The sequence below is a fragment of the Macaca thibetana genome, chromosome 12, assembly GCF_024542745.1.
Source record: "Macaca thibetana thibetana isolate TM-01 chromosome 12, ASM2454274v1, whole genome shotgun sequence".
Classification (NCBI taxonomy): domain Eukaryota; kingdom Metazoa; phylum Chordata; class Mammalia; order Primates; family Cercopithecidae; genus Macaca; species Macaca thibetana.
Window position 1 is genome coordinate 24,599,092 of NC_065589.1, and position 18,644 is coordinate 24,617,735.

The following is an 18,644-nucleotide window of genomic DNA, read 5'->3' on the forward strand; positions in this document are numbered from 1 at the left end:
TCAGGAGCCAGGGCTCAGTGGCTACCTAGACATCTGGGCTGCCTGCCAGGGCACTCCTAATGCCAGTCCTGCTACTTACATGCCCCCATTCCTCCTCCTGGCTCTCCTGGAGCCCTCTCATGTGTGCTGTGTATATATGGATTGGGAGGGCGGAAGGCAAAGCAAGGAGCCTGGGAGGTGGGGCAGCCGTCTGCGAGGTGGTGCCAGTGGCTGGGGTTAGAAATGTTATGAGCCAGGGAGAGGGCCGAGTGGGGCCACAACTAACTTGGGAGAAAGGATCGGATGCAGAGATGGCTTGCACATAGGTGATTAAGAACGGGAGGAAGTTGAAAATGACCCCTCTCATCTCACAGAGACGGTGACTGACAAGGCGGCCTCAGACATTTGTCTGTATTACTGTGTTGAAATATTTCATAAATACAGAAAGGTGTCCAAATTTCCCACTGACTGAACACACAGGTGTATCGGTATCCTCAGCTCTCAGAGTCTAGAAATTACCATTAAAGCAACAGTAATCAAGACAGTGTGGTATTTGTGAAAGAACAAGGAAACTGAAAATCTGTCACATTTTGAAAGACATTATGAAGACGTGACAATTCAATGTAATGTGAGATCCTGGATTGGGTTCTGGAACAGAAAACAGACACTTCAGAATATGGTGACATTTTCATAGGGCTCACAGTCCTCTGAATAGCATTGCAGCAATGCAAATTAGCTAGTGTGGACACACGTGGCACGTAATGTAAGACGTTACCTGTAGAGAGAGCTGGTGGAGGATATATGAGACCTGTACTGTCTCTACCGCCATTGAATCTCTTCTGTAAACACACAATTATTTTAAAATAAAAAGTCAAAATAAAAAAGAAGTGAGATTCCTGGCCTGCATTCACAAAATGAATTGGAAATAGCATAAAGCAGAGTGCTCTAGAAAAATTGACAGTTGGCCGGGTGCGGTGGCTCACACCTGTAATCCCAGCAGTTTGGGAGACTGAGGCGGGAGGATCACCTGAGGTCAGGAGTTCAAGACCAACATGGCAAAACCCCGTCTCTACTAAAAATACAAAAATTAGCTGGGTGTGGTGGCGAGTGCCTGTAATCCCAGCTACTGGGGAGGCTGAGGCAGGAGAATCCCTTGAACCTGGGAGGTGGAGGTTGCAGTGAGCTGAGATTGTATCACTGTGCTCCAGCCTGGGCTGGATTCCTTCTTAAAAAAAATTCCTTCTTAAAAAAAAAAAAAAAAGAGAAGAAAAGTTGACAGTTGTTATATTGTTACTGTTATTATCATCATCATTATTATCATCATCACCGTCTCAGCAACCATCCTTCCCCACCTAGCAGCACTTTGGACATTTCTCTGCACCTGTGTCTCTTCTATGGGGTCCTGGTCTTCTTAAGGCCCTGATGCCTCCCTGTCTCCTTCCCTACCCACTTTGTCCCCAAGCCTTCTGGCCCCACCTCTCCTGTCCCCAGGGAGGCTGCTAGGGCAGTGGCTGAAGGAGGGGCAGCTGCACTCCCTGGCGATCTCCTGCCCAGGTGTCTGCGCCCTGCCATGGCCTGGCCAGAGCCGGTTAGAGTGAAGCCAGCAGGGCACTGTAGGGGTTAAAGGAGGCCATGGCTGGTGGAGGGGGCCCACTCCTGGCTGTCTCCGGGAAGAAGGCGGTGCACTGCTGGCCCGCCCCTGGGCTGGTCTGGGAGGGAACCCCACTAGTAAAGCCCTCTGCTCAGTTGCTCCCAGCAGTGGCCCTGGGACAAACTCTGCTCCTTGCACCCCACTCCCTGCCTGGACACAGGCTCGCTCGCTGCCTTCTTCTGGGAAACCAGCTTCTTGCCAGCCACAGCCTCTGCTCGCATCACCAGCCACCACTCCTGTCCTGGGAATCCCTTGTCCCAGACACCCACCTCATTCAGTGGCTCCTCTACAGGAAAGGTGAGTGAGTGAGTGGGGCTGGCAGGCCCGGCAAGGTTAGGGTTCAAAGCACTGTCTCCATATCCACTCTAAAGCGTGGGCCCTGCTCCCTTGCCCTTGGGCATAGCCTGGCAGGAGTGCCCCCTCCGCCCTCCCCAGCCACAAGTCCTTATTCCTTCTTTACCACTCTGGGCAGAAATGGCCAGTCAAGGTGGTTAATGAACAGACTGTAGCTGCCTCCCCTCTGCGCCTCCCTCTCCTCCCATCCCTCCTCTCCTCTGATGCTGATGCCCCGCCTGCAGTGGGCCAGGGAGAGTACTGAGCGGGGCCACGACTAATTTTGGAGAAAGGACTCGACATGGAGATAGCTTGGGTGTGGGTGAGAAGGAGTGGGAGGACATTGAAAATGGCCCCTCTCATCTCATAAAGATGAGACGATTCTCCACCAGGCTGGAAAATCCATATGGAGCTGACCTCAGTGTCTGTCCCCCAACCCCCAATCCAGGACTTGCGCTAGGACTGCCTGCCCAGATGTTTTAGGCTGGCTGCTGTCTAGAAGAGGAAACTGGATTTGGGGTGATGAAGGGGGACTCGGAGAAGGCTGCTGTGCTCCCAGGCGGGGCTCCCTGCAGGGGAGGGGATGGGGTTAGGGGACAGGATAGGTGCTGGGTGGGGAGGAGCTGGAGGGGGAGGGCAGGGAGGCAGGCAGTTGTGGGATGGGAATAGGAGGAGGAGCTGGAAACTAGGGTGCCAGGGTCTTTGGGCACAGAGGCTTCTCTTCTGGAAGCCCCAGTTGCCCCTTCAGCGTGGCAGCAGTGCGGAAGGTGTAAGAGGAGCACCCTCTCTTTCCCTCCTGAAGCTGCCTGGGGTGGGTAAAGATCATGGTGGCTCAGACTTGGCCTCAAGTTGCACCTGCCCCTGCCAGGTGGTGGCCACTCCTGTCTCCCCGACTCCAGCTCTCCCTGGACCTCAGCACTTGCTATAGTTGGGGCACCCCCTGCCTGACACCTCTGGCCCAGGGTTGTGGGAGGGAGTGAGGGAGGATGTGGATTGAGATGGAGAGGTGGGTGGGAGAGCCCTGAACGGGATCAGCGCTGGAGACCCAACTTGAGGTTGTCCTGGACTCTCCTGCCCATGGAGGGAAGGGAGTTGGAGAGAAGTGGGCTGGTCCAGGCTGGGGAGGGTCTCAGCCAGTCCGGCTGACCACCAGGGCTGGGAGCCAGCACTGTGATCAGAAGCTGAGGGTTCTTGGTGGTGGAGGAGGCAACCTGGGGCCCTCTGCTTCCAGGCGCCTGGCCTTGAGCCCTTCTGGCTCTGCTTCCCCATCCCTTATCCCATACTTCTTCATGTTTCACTTCCCGGAAAGCCCCAGTGCAGAATTTCCCAGGGAGGTGGCGGTGTCCAGGAAGTATAAGTACAGTGAAGCTGGTGACCAGGTGGAGCGGGGCTGGGGTGGGGTGCTTATGGGTTCATGGAAGATACTATTGTTTTGTGACCAACTTCTGGCCTCTGATGGGCTGTGGCTGAAGCCTTGGAGTTTGGGGACCCTTGGGCTCCTGTTTCTACCCAGATAGGAGCAGGAATCAATAGGGGTCAGAAAAGACTTTTGTTTGGTTGAAGGAAGAGGAGCCTCAGAGGTGGAAGCTCGGCTCAGGTGAAGGAAGAGCTTCCTAAGGACCTTGCCTTATGGGCTGATGTGTGATGTGGTGAGCTTATTTTGTCTGACACAGCACTTGCAGAGGCCCCACCTCCCTGCTAGTTTTGGGGAACCGGGAGCCTGATGCTCTGCCCTCACACTGTGCGCCTCCCTCACACCCATGACTCAGTGCCTACCAGGTCTGCCCCCGGCTGCTTCCTGCAAAGGTTCTGAGGTTCTTCCTATTCCTCTTGGCTCACTCTGCCCCTTGCCTGCTGGTTAATCCCTGAGGGCTGGAGCATGCCACTATGAACATGAGCTTTTGTGTGGGCATAGCTTTCAATTATCTGGGTATATACCTAGGATGGGGTTTGCTGGTTCATATGGTAACTCTATGTTGAACTTTCTTGAGCAACTGCTAAACTGTGTTTCAAAGCAGCTGCACCATCTTACATTCCCACCTGCAATATGGGAGAGTTCTGACTTTTCCACTTCCTCACCCACATTGTTCTTGGGCATGTTTTTCTGAGTGTGCCCAGCCTGGTGAGTGTGAAGTGGGTCCTGGGACCTTTAACTTCCTGGTTTTTCTGTGACACTGGGTTCCATTTGGAGATAGGTTATGGACTTGGACATGGTGGGTAGTAGGATAGTCATCTCTTACTCTAAGGCAATGGCCGGAGGGTGATCTGTTTTGTGGTTCAGAAAAGAGCTGGATTGCTTTAGTTGACTTCTTCTTTGAGAAACTGGGATAACATTTTTGAATGGCTTCAGCCCACCCTCTACACCCAGGCTTCCCCAGAGCAGGATCTCTACTGCCCCTGTAGCAAGAGCAGAGCCAGCAGAGATGGACTGAATGAGAAGAACAGGGGAGTCAGGGCTGGATGGAGGCACACACGTGCAGGACAGGAAGGGGCCCCAGCAGGGCTGGAGAGCCACCAAGCAAGGGTAGTGCAGCCCCTGTCTTCTCTGCTTCCTGCCGCCCCTCCCTCTTATTGGGGTGCGAACTGACTGTGTCTGCTCATCCTGCATGGCGGCACATGGCTGCTCAGAGCTCCCCAAATAAGCTGTTACGTTTCCACCCACAGGAATAATCAGGCAGCGCACTTGCTTATCATTTTTTATTTATTTTTATTTTGTGTCACTTTATTTTTTTGAGACGGAGTCTTGCTCTGTCGCCCAGGCTGGAGTGCAGCGGTGCTATCTCGGCTCACTGCAACCCTTGCCTCCTGGGTTCAAGCAGTTCTCCTGCCTCAGCCTCCCAGGTAGCTGGGACTACAGGCGAACGCCGCCATGCCCAGCTAATTTTTTTGTAGTTTAGTAGAAACTGGGTTTCACTGTATTGCCCAGGCTTTTCACGAACTCCTGAGCTCAGGCAATCTGCCTGCCTCGGGCTCCCAGAGTGCTGGGATTACAGATGTGAGCCACTGTGCCTGGCCGCTTATCATTTTTAGTATACTTTTCCAAACTACACACACATTCCCAGAGCAGGCCTCCTTTTACCCAAAAGAGAAACACTGGGCCTTACTAATTAACTGAAGACTGTTCTACTCGAGCCTTCCAAAACTCCAGGCTACTGTTCAAACCATTTTCCGGAACACTTCTTTCAAAACAACTTTCAGATGGATGCACAAAGAGATTCATCCCTCACCTTTATAGTCAAACCTTGATCTTTTTTGAGGGTACAACCCCATTGGAGTGGCTGCGTAGTCCCCTGATTAAGAACTGAGTGGCATCTCATGTTTCTGAACATTAAACCCAGCCTCGACAACTGAAGGTGCTCACCACTGAGGAATCTACGTAGGATTGAGTGTTCTGTAGTTACTATCCACAGGGAATGTTCTACAAAGTTTTGGGAGACTGTGATGTCACGGGAAATGCTAAGAATATGTGTCCAGCATGGAAGGGAACCAGTACGGAAGTCTTTTGATAAACTGTGGCATTTATCACTAACATTGTCTCAAAACTTTACACTACCTGCCATATACAAATTAGAGGTGAAAATTACTTCCATGTAATATACAAGCCAACACAAAGAATCCTATCCCAGGTTCTTGGGTGGATGGGCAATAATCTGGGTAGAGTTTATTGTGCAATAATCCTCCTCTCTCTTCTATAGGCCAGAAAATAAGTTTACCTCAAAAATGGAAAATTTTAGCTGGGAAAATTACCTGTGGGAAGACATCTTCAGTGGAGATTTTAGTAATTACAGTTACAGCCTTGACCTGCCCCCTTTTCTACTAGATTCTGCTCCATGTTGGTCAGAATCCCTAGAAATCAATTATGTTTTGGTCATCATCTATGCCCTGATGTTTCTACTGAATCTGATGTGAAACTCCCTGCTGATGCTGGTTATCTTATTCAGTTGAGTCAGCCACTCTGTCGCTGATGTCTACCTGCTGAACCTGGCCTTGGTCGACCTGTTCTTTTTCCTGACATTGCCCATCTCAGCTGCCTCCAAGATGAATGGCTGGATTTTTGGCACAATCTGTGCCAGGTGGTCTAGCTCCTGAAGGAAGTCAGCTTCTACAGTGGTATTCTACTACTGGCCTGCCGCAGCATGGACTGTTACCTGGCCATTATCCATGCCCCCCACACACTGACCCAGCGGCATCACTTGGTCAAGTTCATATGTCTGGATATGTGGACCCTGTTCCTGTTAGCGGCCCTACCCATCTCACTTTTCCGAAGGAGCACCCTACGTTAGCCCAGTCTGCTATGAGGACATGGGCAACAATACAGCAAACTGGCAGATGCTGTTACGGATCCTGTCCCAGACCTTTGGCTTCATCGTGCCACTACTGGTCATGCTGTTCTGCTATGGATTCACCCTGCGCATGCTGTTTAAGGCTCACATGGGGCAGAAGCACTGGGCCATGCAGGTCATCTTTGCTGTTGTCCTCATCTTCCTGCTCCGCTGGCTGCCCTACAACCTGGTCCTGCTGGCAGACACCCTCATGAGAACCCAGATGATCAAGGAGAGCTGTCAGCGCCGCAACGACATCGACCAGGCCCTGGATGCCACCGAGATTCTGGGCATCTTTCACAGCTGCCTCAACCCCCTCATCTACGCCTTCATTGGCCAGAAGTTCCGCCATGGACTCCTCAAGATTCTAGCCACACATGGCTTGATCAGCAAGGACTCCCTGCCCAAAGACAGCAGGCCTTCCTTTGTTGGCTCTTCTTCAGGACACACTTCCACTACTCTCTGAGACATCCTGCCTAAGTGCAGCCCCGTGGGGTTCCTCCCTTCTTTTCACAGTCACATTCCAAGCCTCATGTCCACTGGTTCTTCTTGGTCTCAGTGTCCGTGCAGCCCCCATTGTGGTCACAGGAAGCAGAGGAGGCCACGTTCTTACTAGTTTCTCTTGCATGGTTTAAAAAGCCTGCCCTGGTGCCTCACCCCTTGCCATAATTACTACGTCACTTGCTGGAGCTCTGTCCATCCCGCCCCTGAGCCCGTGGCACTCTGTGTTCTAAGAAGTGAAAATCTACACTCCAGTGAGACAGCTCTGCGTACTCATTAGGATGGCTAGTATCAGAAGAAACAAAATAATAAAATAGAAAGTGTCCACAAAGATGTAGAGAAAGTGGAATTCTTGAGCATCGTGAGTGGGAATGTAAAATGGTGTGGCCACTGCGGAAGACAGTATGGCAGCTTTCCTCAAAACATCGGACATAGAATTATCACATGATCCCGCAATTCCACTTCTAGGAATTGACCCACAAGGATTGAAAGCAGGGACTTGAACCCATATTTGTCCACCAATGTTCATAGCAGCTTATTAGCTTATCCACAAGACCCAAAAGGCAAAAACAACCCAAATGTTCATCAATGAATGAATGAATGGCTAAACAAAATGTGATATGTACGTAACGAAGTATCCTTCAGCCTGAAAGAGGAATGAAGTACTCATACATGTTACAACATGGACGAACCTTGAAAATGTTATGCTAAGTGAAATAAGCCAGACATAAACAGCTAAATAGTTTATGATTCCACTTACATGAGGTTCTGAGAGCGAACAAATTCACAGAGACAGAAAGCAGAACAGTGATTACCAGGGACTGAGGGGAGGGGAGCATGGGCAGTGACGGTTTAGTGGGCACAGAGTTTATGTTTGGGATGTTGAAAAAGTTGTAAAGATAAACAGTAGTGATAGTTGTACAAAAATGTCTGAGTACTTAATGCCACTGAACTGTACACTTAAAAGTCTAAAATGATAAAATTTTATGTATATTTTACCTCAGTTAAAAAGAAAATACCTTGGTCCTCAAAGGTATGTTTGCCAAAGAAACAAGGCTGGAATTTCTTGCTAAATGAGATCATTAAATGTCTTTCATTGCTTAAACCACTTTTGTGTGTTTATTTTGTTTCTTCCAACCAAAAGCTTCCAAACTGCTACAGAGAAGTGGGGCAAGAGTGAGCAGAGGTCTTGGGTGAGAGTCTTTACAAGAAGTAAATTTCTTTGTTGTTTGTTGTGTCGTAGAGAGAGGGATGGAATAGAGATGGAGTCCAGTCTTGCCATTCCCTTGCCCACAACCCAAGCTTCCTGCTGTAGACCACGCATCATGGAAAGAAATGTGTTCTGGGATGCTTTAGGGCGTCTCATGTCCTTGGTTGAAGCAGTAGTCAGGAGTGTCAGGGATCGGACTTAGAGTTAGAAGGTGCAGAGGGTTGAGTAAGTTCACCAAATCCCCCTGATCAGGTAGCAGGAAGGCAGAGAGCTCTCCCAGCTCAGCCAGCAGCACCTGCTGTGAGTGTCCCTCCCTCTCTCTCTTTCCCACCCAAACACACACCCATAAAGGTGTCTGGCGCCTTGCGCTGACCTTCCTGAGCTGAAGCGGAATGAAACTGCTGCTCCATTTCCCCCTTCCAGATCTCACATACAGGGTCCCTTCTGGCCCCCCACTGATCTGGAAATGGGAAAGGAAGAGAATTTGGGGGAATCACAGTTTTATCATATCATCTGACTCAGTACTAATCCTCCACACAAACTTATGTGGAAACTCTAAGGAAAAAGAATGGTTCCCACAAAGGTTCAGGTGATGTTTATTAAAGGGTCAGGGAAGGCAGAAGCACACTGGGGCTTTTGAAGGCCCTGATAGTGTCCTCTTTCTTTACCCACATGATAGATGCTTGGGCTTTAGTGTATTATTATTCCTTAGGCTATAAATGTAAGTTTTTCTTAACTTGTAGTATGTATACTATTCACAATGGAAATGTTTTAAAATGTTAAAATAAAGGAAAAGCTAAGGAGAAAGTGATTGAAGAGCACAGGGACAACTCGGGTAATTCTGAGGACCCACTGCACAGAGTGGAGTGCAGGCTTTTGCATCCTGCAATTTTGGAGTGAGAATTCACCAGATTAGAAGAAGATACTTTCATGCATTGCTGGTAGTAGATAAATAGGTACAAGCTTTAGAGAAAGCAATTTGATGACATCTCTTTTAATGCACACAATCTCTGATTCAGGAATTATACTACTACAAACCTATCCTACAGAAATACCCGCTTAATTGGACAAATGTGTACAGAACATTCATTGCACCCTTATTTACAAAAATCAGAGATTAGAAGAAACTCAAATGTTCATCAATAGGGAATTGATTAGTTACACTCTCAAGGTGCAGCTACACCAGGGAATATTGTGAATGCAATAGTTTGAAATCAAAGCTAAAAACATTATTCTGGCAGGCATCAGCAATCGAAGTGTGGGGCTAACATTGTCCTGTTCAGAGAACTGGCTTTCCAAAGATTAGACAGGCAATAAAACAGAGCTTACAGAGCAGAATACACAAAACAACCAGCAACAATATAATAAATCTAATTTGTACAATGGTTTTGAACAAAAACCCCAAGCCTCAAGGCAACCAACTAGACAAATCAAATTGAGACCTGTTGCAGTCATTGTGTAGCATTCCGTGACTGGGCTGAATTAAAGCAGAGAGTGCCAACTCTAGAAAAGGGACAATTTGAACAAAAATTTCTACTAGAATATTGCCAAAGATACTTGCTAGGTGGACTGAAGAATTTTTTTAGGTCAGATTCTGTCAAATTACCCATAGCAGTATCTAATTTGTGAAATTTTAATTATAGCATTATCCTGTGAAGTGGAAAAGGTAGTCAATGAGAGGGGTAGGAGTTGTACTACCTATGGAGTTATATTTTGACGGTCTTGGGAAAAGCTGCCTATAGCATGAAGTTGCCAGTTTTGTAGTTCAAATATCTGATGATGGCATTGGGGCGGGGATGGTTGGTGAACTCTCCGTGTGGACCCATACATCAGGCATGAGTCTTGTTCCTTGAAATGTATGTTAAGTTGTTTAGTTTTAGTTTAGGGCTTTAGGAAAGAGTAATTTCCTGCTTAGTAATTCCATTGGGGAAAACTGGATTGGAGGAACTCAGAAGAATTTAGGATACAGTCTCTTCTACAGTCAGATAATAAAAAATCAAAAACAAGGTACTGGACTACAATACAAAAGCAATAACGAGTGTATTCTAGACATCCCAATTTTTACTGAAGATAATCAGAGTAACACCAAATTTAGTTTTATCAGGTTGGGCCTGATTATTTATATAAGTGTAGTAAAAACAGTGATTGAATCTTAGATTGTATTTTTTTTTTTTTGGTGACAGTGTCTCACCCTGTCGCCCAGGCTGGAGTGCAGTGGCGCAATCTCGGCTCACTGCAGCCTCCACTTCCTGGGCTCAAGTAATTCTCCAGTGTCAGCCTCCCATGTAGCTGGGACTACACGTGCCTGCCATGACACCTGGCTAATTTTTGTATTTTTAGTAGAGATGGGGTTTCATCATGTTGCCCAGGCTGGTCTAGAACTCCTGAGTTCAGGTGATCTGCCTGCCTCAGCCTCCCAAAGTGCTGGGAATACAGGCAAGAGCCAATGTGCCTGGCCTTGTATCTTATTATTATCATTTTTTTAATTTTGAGACTAGGAAGTCACATTAAGGCAGGCTTCTGATTTTATCTGCAGTACCCGGAAATAAGTTAAAACATGATAACTTAGTCTAACCCTGATAATATAATTAACATTTTTAATTGCATCTTGTTATAAAGGAAACAATTTTATTGAACTTATGTGAATAACTATATTGTCATAAAATAAAAAGTTCTCACAAATAATTTCCAAATTTTAGAAGGATCAAGTAGGAAGAATAAGTAAATGTTTTCACCTTTGTTCATGAAAATTTGCCTCACCAAATTGTTGTTAAACTACAGATAGCTTAAGAGAGAAACTTTTCTTAAATCTGGAAAACAAGACATTTAAGTAAAGAATCAACAATATTTCAAATGATATAAAAATCATAATTTGTATCAGTTATTCAATTTCATGTTATCAATTTTTATTCTGCTTGATTTTGATTAACAGTTTTATGAACCTATCAGTTTTCTCATTAGAGTTTTAGAAATGTTATTTATTTAGTCCATGATCTCTTTTTTTTTTATTATTATTATACTTTAAGTTCTAGGGTACATGTGCACAACGTGCAGGTTTGTTACATATGTATACATGTGCCATGTTGGTGTGCTGCACCCATTAACTCGTCATTTTCATTAGGTATATCTCCTATTGCTGTCCCTTCCCCCTCCCCGCTCCCCACAATAGGCTCCGGTGTGTGATGTTCCCCTTTCTGTGTCCAAGTGGTCTCCTTGTTCAATTCCCACCTATGAGTGAGAATATGCAGTGTTTGGTTTTCTGTTCTTGCGATAATTTGCTGAGAATGATGGTTTCCAGCTGCATCCATGTCCCTACAAAGGACACAAACTCATCCTTTTTAATGGCTGCATAGTATTCCACGGTGTATATGTGCCACATTTTCTTAATCCAGTCTGTCACTGATGGACATTTGGGTTGATTCCAAGTCTTTGCTATTGAGAATAGTGCCGAAATCAACATACGTGTGCATGTGTCTTTATAGCAGCATGATTTATAATCCTTTGGATATATACCCAGTAATGGGATGGCTGGATCAAATGGTATTTCTAGTTCTAGATCCTTGAGGAATCGCCCCACTGTTTTCCACAATAGATGAACTAGTTTACAGTCCCACCAACATTGTAAAAGTGTTCCTATTTCTCCACATCCTCTCCAGCACCTGTTGTTTCCTGATTTTTTAATGATTGCCATTCTAACTGGTGTGAGGTGGCATCTCATTGTGGTTTTGATTTGCATTTCTCTGATGGCCAGTGATGATGAGCATTTTTTCATGTGTGTGTTGGTTGTATGAATGTCTTCTTTTGAGAAGTGTCTGTTCATATCCTTTGCCCACTTTTTGATGGTGTTGTTTGTTTTTTGTTGTAAATTTGTTTGAGTTCTTTGTAGGTTCTGGATATTAGACCTTCGTCAGACGAGTAGATTGCAAAAATTTTCTCCCATTCTGTAGGTTGCCTGTTCACTCTGATGGTAGTTTCTTTTGCTGTGCAGAAGCTCTTTAGTTTAATTAGATCCCATTTGTCAATTTTGGCTTTTGTTGCCGTTGCTTTTGGTGTTTTAGACATGAAGTCCTTGCCCATGCCTGTGTCCTGAATGGTATTACCTAGGTTTTCTTCTAGGATTTTTATGGTTTTAGGTCTAACATTTAAGTCTCCAATCCATCTTGAATTAATTTTCATGTAAGGATCCAGTTTCAGCTTTCTACTTATGGCTAACCAATTTTCCCAGCACCGATTATTAAATAGGGAATCCTTTCCCCATTTCTTGTTTCTCTCAGGTTTGTCAAAGATCAGATGGCTGTAGATGTGTGGTCTTATTTCTGAGGTCTCTGTTCTGTTCCATTGGTCTATATCTCTGTTTTGGTACTAGTACCATGCTGTTTTGGTTACTGTAGCCTCATAGCATAGTTTGAAGTCAGGTAGCGTGATGCCTCCAGCTTTGTTCTTTTGGCTTAGGATTGTCTTGGCAATGCGGGTTCTCTTTTGGTTCCATACGAACTTTAAAGTAGTTTTTTCCAATTCTGTGAAGAAAGTCATTGGTAGCTTAATGGGGATGGCGTTGAATCTATAAATTACCTTGGGCAGTATGGCCATTTTCACGATATTGATTCTTCCTATCCATGAGCATGGAATGTTCTTCGATTTGTTTGTGTCCTCTTTTATTTCACTGAGCAGTGGTTTGTAGTTCTCGTTGAAGAGGTCTTTGACATCCCTTGTAAGTTGGATTCCTAGGTATTTTATTCTCTTTGAAGCTATTGTGAATGGAAGTTCATTCATGATTTGGCTCTCTGTTTGTCTGTTACTGGTGTATAAGAATGCTTGTGATTTTTGCACATTGATTTTGTATCCTGAGACTTTGCTGAAGTTGCTTATCAGCTTAAGGAGATTTTGGGCTGAGACAATGGGGTTTTCTAAATATACAATCATGTCATCTGCAAACAGGGACAATTTGACTTCTTCTTTTCCTAACTGAATACGCTTGATTTCTTTCTCTTGCCTGATTGCCCTAGCTAGAACTTCCAACACTATGTTGAATAGGAGTGGTGAGAGAGGGCATCCCTGTCTTGTGCCAGTTTTCAAAGGGAATGCTTCCAGTTTTTGCCCATTCAGTATGATATTGGCTGTGGGTTTGTCATAAATAGCTCTTATTATTTTGAGATACATTCCATCAATACCAAATTTATTGAGAGTTTTTAGCATGAAGGGCTGTTGAATTTTGTCAAAGGCCTTTTCTGCATCTGTTGAGATAATCATGGGGTTTTTGTCTTTGGTTCTGTTTATATGCTGGATTACGTTTATTGATTTGCATATGTTGAACCAGCCTTGCATCTCAGGAATGAAGCCCACCTGATCATGGTGGATAAGCTTTTTGATGTGCTGCTGGATTTGGTTTGCCAGTATTTTACTGATGATTTTTGCATCGATGTTCATCAAGGAGATTGGTCTAAAATTCTTTTTTTGTTGTGCCTCTGCCAGGCTTTGGTATCAGGATGGTATTGGCCTCATAAAATGAGTTACAGAGGATTCCCTCGTTTTCTATTGATTGGAATAGTTTCAGAAGGAATGGTACCAGCTCCTCCTTGTACCTCTGGTAGAATTCGGCTGTGAATCCGTCTGGTCCTGGACTTTCTTTGGTTGGTAGAGTATTAATTATTGCCTCAATTTCAGAGCCTGCTATTGGTCTATTCAGGGATTCAGTTTCTTCCTGGTTTAGTCTTGGGAGAGTGTAAGTGTCCAGGAAATTATCCATTTCTTCTAGGTTTTCTAGTTTATTTGCGTAGAGGTGTTTATAGTATTCTCTGATGGTAGTTCGTATTTCTGTGGGGTCTGTGGTGATATCCTCTTTATCATTTTTTATTGCATCTATTTGATTCTTCTCTCTTTTCTTCTTTATTAGTCTTGCTAGTGGTCTATCAATTTTGTTGATCTTTTCAAAAAACAGCTCCTGGATTCATTGATTTTTTGGAGGGTTTTTTGTGTCTCTATCTCCTTCAGTTCTGCTCTGATCTTAGTTATTTCTTGCCTTCTGATAGCTTTTGAATGTGTTTGCTCTTGCTTCTCTAGTTCTTTTAATTGTGATGTTAGGGTGTCAATTTTAGATCTTTCCTGCTTTCTGTTGTGGGCACTTAGTGCTATAAATTTCCCTCTACACACTGCTTTAAATGTGTCCCAGAGATTCTGGTATGTTGTATCTTTGTTCTCATTGGTTTCAAAGAACATCTTTATTTCTGCCTTCATTTTGTTATGTACCCAGTAGTCATTCAGGAGCAGGTTATTCAGGTTATTGTTGTTGAGCGGTTTTGATTGAGTTTCTTAGTCCTGAGTTCTAGTTTGATTGCACTGTGGTCTGAGAGACAGTTTGTTATAACTTCTGTTCTTTTACATTTGCTGAGGAGTGCTTTACTTCCAACTATGTGGTCAATTTTGGAATAAGTGCTATGTGGTGCTGAGAAGAATGTATATTTTGTTGATTTGGAGTGGAGAGTTCTGTAGATGTCTATTAGGTCCGCTTGGTGCAGAGTTGAGTTCAATTCCTGGATATCCTTGTTAACTTTCTGTCTCGTTGATCTAATTTTGACAGTGGGGTGTTAAAGTCTCCCATTATTATTGTATGGGAGTCTAAGTCTCTTTGTAAGTCTCTAAGGACTTGCTTTATGAATCTGGGTGCTCCTGTATTGGGTGCATATATATTTAGGATAGTTAGCTCTTCCTGATGAATTGATCCCTTTACCATTATGTAATGGCCTTCTTTGTCTCTTTTGATCTTTGATAGTTTAAAGTCTGTTTTATCCGAGACTAGGATTGCAACCCCTGCTTTTTTTTTGTTTTCTGTTTGCTTGGTAGATCTTCCTCCATCCCTTTATTTTGAGCCTATGTGTGTCTCTGCATGTGAGATGAGTCTCCTGAATACAGCAAACTGATGGGTCTTGACTCTTTATCCAATTTGCCAGTCTGTGTATTTTAATTGGACCACTTAGTCCATTTACATTTAAGGTTAATATTATGTGTGAACATGATTATGTGTGAACTTGATCCTGTCATTATGATATTAGCTGGTTATTTCGCTCGTTAGTTGATGCGGTTTCTTCCTAGCATCAATGGACTTTACATTTTGGCATGTTTTTGCAATGGCTGGTACTGGTTGTTCCTTTCCATGTTTAGTGCTTCCTTCAGGATCTCTTGTAGGGCAGGCCTGGTGGTGACAAAATCTCTCAGCATTGGTTTGTCTGTAAAGGATTTTATTTCTCCTTCACTTATGAAACTTAGTTTGACTGGATATGAAATTCTGGGTTTAAAATTCTTTTCTTTAAGAATGTTGAATATTGTCCCCCACTCTCTTCTGGCTTGTAGAGTTTCTGCCGAGAGATCTGCTGTTAGTCTGATGGGTTTCCCTTTGTGGGTAACCCGACCTTTCTCTCTGGCTGCCCTTAACATTTTTTCCTTCATTTCAACTTTGGTGACTCTGACAATTGTGTGTCTTGGAGTTGCTCTTCTTGAGGAGTATTTTTGTGGGGTTCTCTGTATTTCCTGAATTTGAATGTTGGCCTGCCTTACTAGGTTGGGGAAGTTCTCCTGGATGATATCCTGCAGAGTGTTTTCCAACTTGGTTCCATTTTCCCTGTCAGTTTCAGGCACACCAATCAGACATCGACTTGGTCTTTTCACATAATCCCATATTTCTTGGAGGCTTTGTTCATTTCTTTTTACTCTTTTTTCTCTAAACTTCTCTTCTTGCTTCACTTTTTTTTTTTTTTTTTTTTTTTTTTTTTGAGACAGAGTCTCACTCTGTTGCCCAGGCTGGAGGGCAGTTGTGTGATCTTGGCTCACTGCAACCTCCACTTCCCAGGTTCAAGCAATTCTCATGCTTCAGCCTCCTGAGTAGCTGGGATTACAGGCACACGCCACCATAACTGGCTAATTTTTGTATTTTCAGTAGAGCTTGGGTTTTGCTGTGTTGGCCAGGCTGGTCTCGAGCACGTGACCTCAAGTGATCTTTCCACCTTGACCTCCCAAACTGTTGGAACTACAGACATGAGCCATCACGCTTTACCCTAGTCCATTGATCTTAAAGTAATTAAAAACCTGCATTTAAGAGTACTTTTAAGAGTCTTATGAATCTGATTGCAGATGCCTTTAGAGAAGAATCAACACAGTAGATGATAAAAACTTAGAATAGCCATGCTTAAAATCTGATGTAAGTTCAACTTTTGAAAAGGAATTCTGTCATTTGTATTGCAAACAGCATTTTAAGACAAAAATGAGAATCATGACTGACAGCATAACACCAGGACCATCAGACTTTTATAAATTTCATATAATCTTTAGAAGATGAAGATTTCTGTCAGTAACATCCTTGTGAATATAACTTAAAATATGTTTATGCCATGTGCAGTGTCTCAGGCTTGTCATTCCAGCACTTTAGGAGGCCAAGGCAGGTGGGTTGCTTGAGCTCAGGAGTTGGAGACCAGCCTGGGCAATGTGGCAAAACCCAGTCTGTACAAAAAATTACAAAAATTAGCCGGGTGTGGTGGTGCACACCTGTAGTCTGAGCTACTCGGGAGGCTGAGGTAGCAGGATTGCTTGAGCCTGGGAGGTTGAGGCTTCAGTGAACCATGTTCATGGCACAGAACTCCAGCCTGGGTGACAAAGTGAGACCCTGTCTCAAAAAAAAAAAAAAAAAAAAAAAAAAAAAAAAAGAAGAGGTTTAATATCATTTTGTTATTTGACAGTGCTTTTCATACAATTAAACATATTAAATAAACCTCATGAGAGATACATCCTTTGAGACTTTCTAGGGGCCCAACTAGAAAATCCCAAGGTCAATGTTAGGTTAAAAAGACTTAAATTAGAATTCTATTTTAGGGAAGTTTGTCAAAGATGTTAAAAAGGCTTAAAACATTTAATTGAAATAGAATCATGAGCCAGGCACTGCATCTTGCACCTGTTATCCCAGCTACCTAGGAGGCTGAGGTAGGAGGATTCCTTGAGCTCAGTAGTTTAAGGCTGCACTGAGCTATGATCATGCCATTGCACTTGAGCCTGGGTGACAGGGTGAGCCTTATGTTTATGAAATAATTATAACAACAATAATAAGTGGAATCAAATGTCATTTTGAAATAACAGTCATTTATTGAATCAGAAGGATAATAAAAATACTTTAAAAGTAAATATAAAATGTTACATAGCTGAGAGAAAATAAAAACCTTATACTTGTGTTAGGGATGGCTTTCAAAACACCTAATATTAGTTTATTAATATTAATAAACTAATAGGTTCCCCAAACCTTAATAACAACAGCACAAAGCACAAGAAGTTATCTTTTTTTTTTTTTTTTAAAGAAAGATAGGGGTCTTGCTATGATGCCTAGGCTGCCCTTGAACTCCTGGACTCAAGCAACTCTCCTGCCTCAGCCTCCTGAGTAGCTGGAACTACAGGTGCTCAATACTCTGTCTGGCAAAAAACTACCTTAAAACTTGAAATCTCTATTTCTTAGGCAGATTACTTAAAAGGTAAAGAAAAGCCTCCTGCAGTATAACAGCTTGTCTTTATGGGAAGCCTATTTGGATAACCTGGAAGGCAAACCTCATACGAAGCTAATTAGACACAAGAAGATTATGTCCCAGGTTAGGAATGTATACCATATTATAGGAGAAAAAGGTAAACAAGAAAACCAATACCTTAGGCAATGGAATGCATGGCTTTTAGAAAAAGTAAAAGCATATGAAATTGTCTGGTTACATAGAACAATTTAGACACATCAGGAAGAGCTGAGTACAGAGTCAACTTACACTGGAGGACACGTTGTCCTTCTAGGCCTTTAAGACAAACTTTCTGGGTCAGGCCGCAAGAGCAGAGTCTGAAATAAAAAAAGAAAAAGCTGCAGGAACTGACAAATGTTGAAGGGGACAGTCACCACTTTAGTAAAGCAAAAAGATGTACCTTTTGAAGGAAGAAGAGCAGAAGGCAGTGACGCATGACCTGTGAGTCACATGTAGTGAGATGTGAAAAAAGCTGAACCCCTGAGACATAAGTCTGAAAAGCTTTAGGAGGAAAACTCTACCTTGAGAAAGGAAATTATCATTTTGAATGAGGAAGATAGCACTTCTAAGTTGAAATTATGTAGAACATTTAAAATAGAAAAAAGGTGTAATTTAGAAGATGATTGAAAATTCAACAGAATTCAGAATTAAACCCCTGTAATGTTTTTTTTTTTGTTTGTTTGTTTTACTAGGAGCAGATCAACATTTTAAGAAAAGCTTTCTGTTTCAAACATAGAAGATCAGTCTCCAGCCCTGTGCCATCGTACCCCTGATGTCAGTGTTTAATTTTTAGAAAACTTAGAAACATTTTTTTGAATCCAGGCAATGTAATCACACACAAAACTCCCTTCACAAAACCATCCTTCATAAACCCTCCCTAACTTGCTTAGGTCTTCCATTATTTTCTTAAGGTCTCATCACTGCCCTACACTTTTCTGTTTTTTTTTTTTTTTTTAATATTGGAACAGTCAGTCATTTTATCTTAGGACGAGAACGTTCTCTTTTTCCCATTATTATTGAAACCACGTATTTTTTCTCTTGCAAAAATTAGCTTTCATATATTTTGTACACATAATTAAATATATTGATTAGGACTTTAATTTTAGAAACCT

At 43.6% G+C, this 18,644-nt stretch overlaps 1 protein-coding gene and 1 pseudogene across 2 annotated transcripts in view; one reads left to right on the plus strand and one right to left on the minus strand.

Moving 5' to 3' along the window:
* Nucleotides 1–18,644, minus strand: part of ARPC2 (actin related protein 2/3 complex subunit 2) — an 870,481-nt gene that overhangs the window by 183,831 nt on the left and 668,006 nt on the right. The gene's annotated exons all lie outside the window — the stretch shown is intronic.
* Nucleotides 1,686–7,891, plus strand: LOC126932433 (C-X-C chemokine receptor type 2-like; annotated as a pseudogene). The gene is made up of 2 exons (XR_007718175.1): nucleotides 1,686–1,927; nucleotides 5,659–7,891. The product of XR_007718175.1 is annotated as a C-X-C chemokine receptor type 2-like (transcript).